Consider the following 12,868-nt stretch of genomic DNA (forward strand, 5'->3'; position numbering starts at 1 on the left):
TGTGGTATGGTTTGCATGTCTTAAGTGATTCAAAAATCAAGTGAGTCAAACGATCTATCCGCATGGAGTTTCTTCATACGTTTATACCAACATGCATGGTTTGCATATCTCAAACGTTTCAAAAATGAGTGGGTACAAAGATCCATTAGCATGGAGCTTCTTCATGCATTTTATACCAATGTGACTCAAGCAGCAGTGCCACAAGTAAGTGGTACTACCATTACTACTTTCTATCTTTTGGCAACAATATTATGAACATGCGTATCACTACGATCGAGATTCAATAAACCATTCATTCTAGGTGCAAGACCATTTAAGGTATCATTCAAGTAAACAAAATAACCATTATTCTCTTTAGATGAATAATCGTATCTGCCATTAACATAATCCAATCATGTCTATGCTCAACGCAAACACCAAATAACAATTATTTAGGTTTAACAATAATCTCGATGGTAGAGGGAGCGTGCGATGTGTGATCATATCAACCTTGGAAACACTTCCAACACACATCGTCACCTTGCCCTTAGCTAGTCTGTGTTTATTCCGTAGCTTTTATTTCGAGTTACTAACACTTAGCAAGCGAACTGGTATCCAATACCCTGGTGCTACTAGGAGTACTAGTAAAGTACACATCAATATCATTATATCCAATATACTTTTGTCGACTTTGCCAGCCTTCTGATCTACCAAGTGTCTTGGGTAGTTCCTCTTCAGTGACTGTTCCCCTCATTACAGAAGCACTTAGTCTCGGGTTTGGGTTCACCCTTGGGTCTCTTCACTAGAGCAGCAACTGGTTTGCGTTTAATGAAGTATCCCTTCATGCCCTTTCCCTTCTTGAAACTAGCGGTTTCACAAACCATCAACAATTGATGCTCCTTTTTGATTTCTACTTCCGCGGTGTCAACCATTGCGAATAGCTCAAGGATCATCATATCCATCCTTGATATATTATAGTTCATCACGAAGCTCTAGTAGCTTGGTGTCAATGACTTTGGAGAACTATCACTGTCTCATCTGGAAGATCAACTCCCACTCGATTCAAGCGATTGTAGTACTCATACAATCTGAGCACATGCTCAATGATTGAGATCTTCTCCTTTACTTTTGCAGACAAAGAATCTTGTCAAAGGTCTCATACCTCTCAACAAGAGCACGAGCATGAAATCACAATTTCATCTCTTGGATCATCACATATGTCCTGCGACGTTTGAAACGTCTTTAACGCCTTAATCCTAAGTCGTTCAAGCAATATGCACTGAACTATCATGTAGATATCAAAAACATGTATGACGGATGTTCACAACATCCATAGATCACGCTCGGGTTTGCTACTTGTAACGACTAAGATGCGGTCCTTTCCGATTTAGGGAACGAGCCCCTGAATTGGAAAGAAGCGCATCTAAGCGTTTTGCAAGCACGGTAACATAGCACAAACATAATAATAGAATGACAATTAGGGATTCAACTGCCATCTCATAAATAATATCAGAGTTACATCATGCATTCAAACAAGGTAGTTCCGCTACGGACTACAAAACATGAGAAATGGCTATGCTATCCTGCATGCTTGCCCACGATCACGACCACGCCTCAGTCTTCTGGATAGTTCTCGTACAAGCGGTCGGTCTCCTCATCGTACTGCCACGCGAGCTGCATGCCATCAGGATCACCTGCGTCGGGCGTACCTGTACCTATTGGGGTGTTGAAGTAATCTGTGAGCCACGGGGACTCAACAATCTATGACCTCGGTGCCAGAACTAGTCAAGTTATTAGGTAAGGAAGGTTCAGTGTTTAGGTTTGCAACATCCTAAGCTGATATGGTGGCTAACTTACGTTGAACAAGACATTGATGATAGTCTATACTAGCGATCGATTACTAGTTGATCACTAAGTGATCCTGATCACCTACTTACGTCAATCATAACCCCACTGTGTTCCCGATCGAACAAAGGTCTTCGAAGGGGACAGTCACGGTTACGCACACAGTTGGCAATTTTATTAGATTAGGTTCAAGTTATCTATAACCAGATGTTAACAAATATTCCAAGTTGCCACGTAATCGCGGGCACAGCTTTCCGAAAGATTAAACCATGCAGGGGTGCTCCAACTAGTCCATCACAAACGGTCACGGGCCGCAAAGTAATCCTCTATCACGAATCTCGTGATCTCGTTGGATTCCTTAGAGGAAAACCTCAACTCTGGGGAGAACCAAAGCTTCACCGGGATTCCTATACGCACGATATATCGCTAAGGTAAGACAACTTTAGCAGGACCTCCCGTCGTGTCGACGACCCCGATAAGAGCCACGTATCTCAGTCTCACGACACGACGGATAGAAAAGCCTACACGAACCAAACCTCAAGTTTCCTTGTGGTGGCCCCGCAGTCTGTCCATTTTGGACCAACACTCATGAGAAGCACTGGCCCGGGTTGTTGATTAAATTCCTCGGGAGGCCATTCCCTATGCAGATTATTATTAAGTGATTAGCAAATTAACACCAATGTTGGGTCCTGCCGGACAAGTCTTAACACTACGCAATTTATCAAGGGGGTTCCCATAACAACCCCGAACGTGTTAGGAGCGATCAGTTATGGAATCAAACACCGGTACCCGGTAACTATGGCGGCAATAACGGAACAAAACACCCGGCAAAGGGCTAGGCCTTCCGTTATTTACCAAGTATATAAGTGCATTAATTAAATAACAGAATTAATATAATGATATCAAACTCATGTTATCACATGAGACAAATTCACCTGCAACTAGCAACGCTAACATTAGTAGCTGAGCAAGCCTACTTAGACAGTCAATATATGCTAGGAGGGGAAAGTGTTTGGGTTTCATGGCAATATCAGGAGGCAATTATTTCAGTGGTAGGCAGCGAGCATATGACAAAGGAAACGTGAATCTAGCATAACAAGTCTAGAGATGGAATCAAGGGCATATCATCTTGCTTGTGATGTCCTCAGCTTGGAACTGCTCTTGTTCGTCCTGCACGTACTCTCCCGGATCCACATACTCGTTCTCCGATCCCGGTGCTACCAACATAAAAATAGCATCCAATGAACAACAACACAACAAGATGCAACAAGCACATGATGCATGAGATGAAAATGAACATGCATCTCTATTCTAGTCAATAGCACAAGCATGAGAAGAAAATATAAGTTCCTGGACAAAACTGCACTCTAAGCTATCTTGGCATGCATGAGGATGACATGAACAGATGCGTCACGCGAAAACGATGCAAAAACATATAAAGAATGTTACGAACGGAACTACGGATCAACCGGAAACAACGAAACAAGAAATAGAGTCCTACGTGTCAAATCCATCACCACACACTCCAATGGCATACTTCTGGTATTCCCAGGTTGCCAAGACATAAAACAAACAAGAATGGATGGGGTGGTGCAAGGAATATCACCACACCATCAACTATGCACTCAGAAGCATCAAAACATCAAAACTACACAATCTATCCTAAACAGCATCATAGCAGTTTGAGAGCTACATGCAAAGCACCTACAGCCACCCAAATATGCCAAATAGGATATGTGGCAGAAGCTATTCAAAATCTCTACAAGCATGAGCAAAAAGATAATGCAAAGGAATTTCACACAGGAAGATCTACAGCTGCTAACTTGGACAAAAATATCAGTTTTCAGGGACTTAGTGAAAATTCCAGATTCTCACTAGATGTTTATGCTCTGAAGCATTTTGACAGCACCCAAAATAATATCTACAGGAATCCAAATGGAATGGAAGTTGACAGAGAGCTAGACAAATACAAAAGCTACAACTTTCCAGTTGATAGCCAGGCTGATTCCCAACACATGGACTTCTACAAACACAACAATAGGAGAAGAAAATATAAGCAGATTCTCGGACTTAGTGAAAATTACAGATTTTCACTAAACTGGAATTTTCAGCCACATGCCTACTTTGACTAGGCACAACTTGCACACATGAACTCCTAAGCATGGAACAAAACCAACATGTGGTAGAGGGGTTCACCCTCTACTGCCACAACAAAGAATCACCCTCTTGGGCTCATCAAATCACATGGAACCAAGCTCAAAACATGGAACAAAACTGAAATATGACATTCCCAGAAAGTGTTCCAAAGTGGAATATGAACCCACCGTTGGATTCCTGGGATGATTCTAGCCCAAAAACATATATAATACCTATGTACTTTCATAGAACAAAAGAGCACAAAGCTAAGAAGAAAAATAGCATGGAATCACAAGAGATGAATAGTGCATCATCACATGTGCTTCCACTAGCTCATCACTTCACATGCGCTTGCACACTCTCACATATACATAGTGCACATGAGGGGTAGACCTCATGCTCATGTGCCTTAGCACACCACCACACACACACAAACATCAATCACAACTATAATGAACACCTACAGATGCTAATTGCCACATACACGCTAGTTTACACTCACACAAGCATTTCTACACCTACACATACTTGCACTTGAGCTTATCAAGGCCCAACATATCTTGGGCATGTGTGTGACACACACACACACACATGCATACACACATCACATGAGAAACTATATATACACACAAACAAGGTATGTGGGGGAACCCCCCCCCCCCCCCACACACACACCACTTGCACAAGCTAGTGCTTGAGTTCATCACTCAAGCACATAAGTCACACACACACACATACATCACCATTCTAGTGCAAACTACAAGCTAATACACACTCACATGCATGATATCTAGCTCACATAACACACACTCATCATGAAGCTTGCACATACACAAATGCACCTAGACATACTAGTGCAAATACACATGCTACACACTCACTTACATGGTGTAGCTCATACCTACACTCATGCACATAAGCCTGCACCATTAACACTTCACATAATAGCAATATCATGACTAGGCAACAAACTGCAATAAAATCTCGCAAGCAACCTTGCTTCTCAAGCAGCTGCAGCAACCATAAAGCAAGTAATAGACACAGCAAAAGAAATGCAAGGGAAAAAAATAAAAAGTCTGGGGGAGTGTTCGAACCCAAGACCCCCTGGATCAACCACAGAGCCAACACTACTCTGCTCCATGCCATGTGCTTGATAGTACAGGGAGGTTTAACAGGTTAAGGAGCTACCTGCGGCTACTGTGCGAAACAAAGGAAATTGAAAAGGGGGAGTGGCAACACTGGGACTCGAACCCACGATCGACTGGCCAACGCACCACACTGCAACCACTAGGCTACGCTACGGATCTCTACAGAACAGAGGGCATAGACAAGGTAAACTACAAGGGCGCCCTGCTCTGCTCCGCACACAGAGATGACGGCGGCACGCCATCGGAGCAAGGTCGTCTACCCTACGGCTGCGCTAGAGGGAGATCAACTACAGCTGCTTCTTCTACCGCGAGGGAATCGATCCCCTGAGCCACACGAACCGGGCACACCACACAAAAACACACAACACACACCTGCACTTCGTTCTCATCCCTGAACAGAGAGGCACGGCCTCGATCTTCTACTGCTCATCTACCGAGAGGGAAGGAGGAAGGAGCTGGGTCTCACCGAGGGAAAGGACGGAGAGGGCCGATCGGGGAAGAAGCCTGACGAAGAAACGGATGCAGAACCGAAGAAGATCTGAAGAAGACTGAAGAAGCCTCTGTAGACCGAAGCAGGGACGGGGCCGCCGGGAACAAGCCGTTGACGTGGAGCTACCCGTCGGTGTGGTCGCTCCCCGGCCTCACCGAGGACGGAATGGAGCGTGGGGGCTCTCCCCGAGCTCCCAGACATGGTGGCCGGTGCCGAAGGCGACGGATGCACGGATGACGACGGCGACGTGCTATTGCACTCTCTCTGCTACCGGATCTACATCAACTTACGTGGGGAGGAAGGAGATATGGAGGGAGGAAGTGGCGGTGCAAGGAGGGGAAAGAGGAACCCTAGGCCAAGGGGGGCACGGACGCCAAGGCTATATGGGGGTCGCGGATGGGACGGACGGCGTCAACCCACTCGGTCTCTCTCTGCAGCTTTGACGGAAAGCAAGCGCAAGGGCTACGGCGTCAGGAGAAGGAAGAAGGGACGCACTAGGTGGGATGCCGCGGGGAGACAGAGAGGGAGTTGGGCCACGGGAGGGGGAAGTGGCCCAAGTTGGTGCGAGGAAGAGAGAAAAGAAACCGTGGGGGTTTTCTAATTACCAAAAGAACAGAGAAAAGAAAATAAGCCAAGGCAAATCTGATGATTCTAAAAATAAAGCAAACATACCCCTGGTCATAAGGAATTATGACCTAATTAAATAAAATAGAAAACAAATATTTGGAGCAATTAAATATTTACAAAACAGCATTCATATGATCTGTTTTGGGAATATTTGCACCTTTAAAATATAGATTCAAAACAGCCAATTCACATCTTCACATCCACCACAATACATACTAAATCATGGGCATTTTTGAAATAGAGAAGGAGCAAAAGAATATTGGCCTTGAGATAAAAGAGAGGGGGAAGTTTTAAAACCTAGTTGAAATCCACAAGCTTCCTACTAGAGTTGCACCACATCACAACACATCACATAAACCACACATCACACATGATATCACACCACATACATATATCACAAGGCAACAACACAATAGGGCCTCGTCAAGTCCAGAGTACCTGCGCAAACACAAACAAGCTTGCACCCAAAACGCTTCAAAGGAGTTGTCAAACCCTTCAAGATTGATTGCAAAGTGAGATCTGAAGGCGGAAAGTGCAGCGAAGTAAAAGTGTAAGGCTGAAAATATGGTGTGAAGTAGACCCGGGGGCCATACTGTTCACTAGATGCTTCTCTCAAAATCGCAAATATTACGGTGGGTGAACAAATTACTATCGAGCAATTGATAGAACCACGCAAAGTCCTGACGATATCTAAGGCAATGATCATACATATAGGCATCACGTCCGAGACAAGTAGACCGATACTTTTTGCATCTACTACTATTACTCCACACATCGACCGCTATCCAGCATGCATCTAGTGTATTGAGTTCATGACGAATAGAGTAACGCCTTAAGCAAGATGACATGATGTAGAGGGATAAACTCAAACCAATGATGAAAACCCCATCTTTTTACCCTTGATGGCAACAACATGATGCGTGCCTCGCTACCCCTTCTGTCACTGGGTGAGGTCACCGCACGGTATGAACCCAAAACCAAGCACTTCTCCCATTGCAAGAATCATAGATCAAGTTGGCCAAGCAAAACCGACAACTCGAAGAGAATTACAAGGATATGAAATCATGCATATAAGAGTTCAGAAGAAACTCAAATAAGATTCATAGATAATCTGATCATAAATCCATAATTCATCGGATCTCGACAAACACACAGCAAAGAAGATTACATCGGATTGATCTCCATGAAGATCATGGAGAACTTTGTATTGAAGATCCAAGAGATAGAAGAAGCCATCTAGATACTAGCTACGGACCCATAGGTCTATGGTGAACTACTCACACATCATCAGAGATGTCATGGTGTTGATGAACAAGCCCTCCGTATCCGAATCCCCCCTCCGGCAGGGCACCAGAACGTGCCCCAGATGGGATCTTGCGGAGACAGAAGCTTGCGGCGGTGGAAAAGTATTTTCGTTGATCTCTTGATTTTTTTCTGGGATTTTAGGGAATATATAGGCGAAATACCTAGGGCAGGGGAGGCCCAAGGAGCCCACAAGCCTGGGAGGCGGCCCCCTGGCCGTGCCATGAGGGCTTGTGGGGTCCCTGGTGACCCTGTGCCTTGGTTCTCAAGTCTCCCGATCGTCTTCTGTTTCGGAAAAAATCTTTTCGGAAGTTTTATTCCGTTTGGACTCTGTTCAAAATCCTCCTCTAAAAAGGGTCAAAAACAAGGAAAAACAGGAACTGGCACTTGGCACTGAGTTAATAAGTTAGTCCCAAAAAAGATATAAAAGGCATACAAAACATCCAAAGTTTGACAAGATAATAGCATGAAACCATCAAAAATTATAGATATGTTGGAGACGTATCAGGGTTCAGTACATCGAGCGGTGCGTTAAGGACATAAGCCTTCTATTTAGCAATGAGGACAAACTTCAGTTAACGGACCGAGTCCGCATAATTGCTACTTCTATCTTTCAACCATATTTTCTCTACGAATGTATCAAATATCGTAGAGCTATATCGTAAGTTACAACATAATTTGCAAAGACCTATTTGACTATGTTCATGATAATTAAGTTCATATGATGAACTCCCACTTAGATCCACATCCCTCTAGTCATCCAAGTGTTACACGATCCACGTAGACTAGCCCATGTTCGATCATCACGTGAGACGGACTAGTCATCAATGATGAGGATCTCCATGCTGATCGTATCAACCATACGACTCATGTTCGACCTTTCGGTCTCCTGTATTCGAGGCCATGTGTGTACATGCTAGGCTCGTCGACTCAACCTAAGTTTTCTACGTGTGTAAACTGGCTTACACCCGTTGTATGCGAACGTTAGAATCTATCACACCCGATCATCACGTGGTGCTTCGAGACAACGATCCTTCGCAACGGTGCACACTTAGGGGAATACTTTCTCGAAATTTCCATGATGGATCATATTATCTTTGCTACCGTCGTTCTAAGCAATAAGATGTAAAAAACATGATAAACATTACATGCAATCATATAGTGACATGATATGGCCTTTATCAGCTTGCTCCTTTGATCACCATCTTCGGGGCACCATGATCACCATCGTCACTGGCATGACACCATGATCTCCATCATTGTGTCTCCGTGAAGTCGTCACGCCAATCTATTACTTCTACTACTATAGCTAACATTTAGCAATAAAGTAAAGTAACCAACATGGCGTTGCATCTCATACAATAAATTAAGACAACTCCTATGGATCCTGCTGGTTGTCATACTCATCGACATGCAAGTCTTCAATCCTATTACAAGAATATGATCAATCTCATACATCACATATGCAACATCACATTCTTTTGGTCATATCACATCACATAGCATACCCTGCAAAAACAAGTTAGACGTCCTCTAATTGTTCTTGCAAGTTTTACGTGGCTGATTTGGGTTTCTAGCAAGTACGTTTCTTACCTACGTGACAGCCACAACATTGATATGACAATGCTATTTACCCTTCATAAGTACCCTCTTCATCGAATCTAATCCTACTAAAGTGGGAGAGACAGACCCCGCTAGCCACCTTATGCAATTGGTGCATGTCTGTCGGTGGAACCATTCTCACGTAAGAGTACGTGTAAAGTCGATCCGGGCCGCTTCATCCCATGATGCCCCCAAATCAAGATAAGACTAGTAGCGACAAGAAATTGACAAAATCAGCGCCCACAACTTTCGTGTTCTACTCGTGCATAGAATCTACGCATAGAACCTTGGCTTGGATGCCACTGTAGGGGACGTAGTAAATTCAAAATTTTCCTACGCCATACAAGGATCTATCTATGGAGAGACCAGCAATGAGAGAGGTTGTAGAGAATCTTAATACCTTTGAAGATTTCTAAGCGGAAGCGTTACTATGAACGCGGTTGATGGAGTCGTACTCGCAGCGATTCAGATCACGGTCGGTTCCGATCTATGTGCCGAATCACGGCACCTCCGCGTTCAACACACGTACAGCCCGGTGACGTCTCCCATGCCTTGATCCAACAAGGAGGAGGTAGAGGTTGAGGCAGAGCTCCGGCGTCACGAAGGCGTGGTGGCGGTGGAGCTATGAGGTCTCCCGGCAGGGCTTCGCCAAGCACCGTGGGAGAGGAGAAAGAGGAGAAGCAGGGCTGCGCCGAGAGAGACATTTCGTGTGTCTCAAAACAGCCAAAACCTCCACTATATATAGGAGGAGAGGGAGGGGCACCACCTTTAGGGTTCCCACCTCCAAAGGGTGCAGCAGCCCCATCTAGGGGTGGTGGTGGCGACGAGGGCAAGAGAGAGGGGGGTGGCGCACCCCAGATGGGCCTTAGGCCCATCTGCACTAGGGTTTTCCCCCTTCCCTCTCTTGTGGCGCCTTGGGCCTAGGTGGGAGGCGCACCAGCCCAATCTAGGCTGGTTCTCTTCCACATTTTAGCCCATGCTAGCCTTTGGGGCTGGTGGCCCCTCCCGGTGGACCCCCGAAACCCTTTCGGTGGCCCCGGTACATTACCGGTGTCGCCCGAAACAATTCCGGCGACCAAATCCTCACTTCCTATATATAATTCTTTACCTCCGGACCATTCCGGAGCTACTCGTCACGTCCGGAATCTCATCCGGGACTCCGAACAACCTTCGGTAACCTCGTATAACAATTTCCTATAACCCTAGCATCATCGAACCTTAAGTGTGTAGACCCTACGGGTTCGGGAGGCATGCAGACATGACCGAGACACCTCTCCGGCCAATAACCATCAGCGGGTTTTGGATAACCATGGTGGCTCCCACATGTTCCACGATGATCTCATCGGATGAACCACGATGTCAAGGATTCAATCAATCCCGTATACAATTCCCTTTGTCTATCGGTATAGAACTTGCCCGAGATTCGATCGTAGGTATCCCTATACCTTGTTCAATCTCGTTACCGGCAAGTCTCTTTACTCGTTCCGTAGCACATCATCCCGTGATTAACTCCTTAGTCACATTGAGATCATTATGATGGCGTTCTACCAAGTGGGCCCAGAGATACCTCTCCGTCATACGGAGTGACAAATCCCGGTCTCGATTCGTAAAAACTCAACAGACACTTCCAGAGATACCCGTAGTGCACCTTCATAGTCACCCAGTTACGTTGTGACGTTTGATACACCCAAAGCACTCCTATGGTATCCGGGAGTTGCACAATCTCACGGTCGAAGGAAAAGATACTTGACATTAGAAAAGCTTTAGCATACGAGCAACATGATCTAGTGCTATGCTTAGGATTGGGTCTTGTCCATCACATCAGTCTCCTAATGATGTGATCCCGTTATCAATGACATCCAATGTCCATGATCAGGAAACCATGATCATCTATTGATCAACGAGCTAGCCAACTAGAGGCTTGCTAGGGACACATTGTGATCTATTTATCCACACATGTATTACTTTTCCTGTTAGTACAATTATAGCATGAACAATAGAAGATTATCATGAACATGGAAATATGATAATAACCATTTTATTATTGCCTCTAGGGCATATTTCCAAGACTTGTTCTGTAGGTCCCTCGGCCCTGCTGGGATCCTTGAGTGGGACGAGCTAATGGCGCTCCTCCCACCTGCGCCTGGTAGTTGCCCTGACCAGGCCCTTTCGCATTTGTCTGCCTTGGGGACCTTCTTGGTGGCCTCTGCCTATCGGGCGTTATGCCCGAGGCCTAGTATTCAGTGGATGGCGCCCCTCTCGAAGGCGCCTCTTCCATTGAAGATTAAGATTTGTTTTGGGAGCTGCTTCAAGACCGCCTTCCATGTGGAACGTAGATGCTCCAGCGACAAGGCCCGGGGAATGGCCTTTGTCCCTTGTGTGCCATGCCGGAGAACGGAAACCATATTCTCTTCTCCCGCATCGCGGCAAGGTCTGTTTGGAGCTTTGTCTGGGAAGCCCTTGGCCCGCAGTGGGAGGCGGCGGACCTTGCTGGCTTCCTCCAGGATTGAACGGGGAGCCCGGTAGTAAAAAATGGCTTTTTTGGCTTATCTTTGATGCCTTGTCATGGACCACTAGTAGAAAATGGCCCATTAATCCTGGTTCCAGAGGCCCATTAGCCCTGGTTCTGGAAACGGTACTAAAGGTCGGGACTTAAGCCCAAAACCTTTAGTCCCGGTTCGCTTACCAACCGGGATAGAAGGTTCTCCACGTGGCCGCTGAGGGGAGCCCAAGCACGATGACCTTTATTCCCGGTTGTCCGCACCAACCGGGACCCAAGGGCATCCACGCGTCAGCATCTAGCAGGAGCTGGGGTTTTTGTTGTTTTAAGGCGGGGGGGGGGGGGGTAGGGGTGTCATATTGTGTTAGCTAGCTAATAGAGAGAAGTGTCCTCTCTTTATCCGTGCTTGGTCAACGCTAGCTACTATACATATAGAGAGAACCCAACACTAGCTAATAAGAAAATGAACGAAACCATTAATTAGACAAGATCGTCATGCTAAACATATATAGAGAGAAGTGACATCTCTTTCTCCGTGCTTGGTCAAACAACAAGTTTTCGTATATCTATCCGATGCTACTACATATATACAATATAACATCTTTTACAATCCCTAACATCATCTACCTAAGATTCAATCACAAATCCACATGGTATTCTCCGTCTTTAAGTATGACGTGGTCAAGAAAGAATCCTGCCAATTCCTCTTGAATTGCTCATATGCGATCATATGGTAGGAGTTCATCCCGCATGTGCCAGATCTAATTTAAAGAAGGGGGTCAATACATGCATATATATGAATAAAACTCAACACAATTGATGGTAATATATAAAATAAAATTGTGAATATTATTTATGTACTTCAAATTGTTTGTCAGAGAAGCCCCACTCAGAGGTCGAGTGGCAAATGAACTCGCATACGTAGTATGCACATAAAACAGTCGCTTCTTCCTAGTACAAGCACTTTACGAGAATAGAGTTCAATCAAACTGGTAAGCAAGCATGGTAATGATATATTGATGAAAATTTGAATCAATTAGAGATGCGCGGAACTAGCTAGTACTACTTACTTTGGCGTGCATAAATCGCAACTCTTTATTTAGACCGGAAACCTTTTTGGTGAACTTCTTCCAAACCCTGCCAGGCAAAGAAAATGATTACTTGATATAAGGAAATTAACGAAAGTTGCATGCCGATATGGTCCCAGTATTTACTGAACTTACTTCTTGAGCATTGTAG

The sequence above is a fragment of the Hordeum vulgare genome, chromosome 1H, assembly GCF_904849725.1.
Source record: "Hordeum vulgare subsp. vulgare chromosome 1H, MorexV3_pseudomolecules_assembly, whole genome shotgun sequence".
NCBI lineage: Eukaryota > Viridiplantae > Streptophyta > Magnoliopsida > Poales > Poaceae > Hordeum > Hordeum vulgare.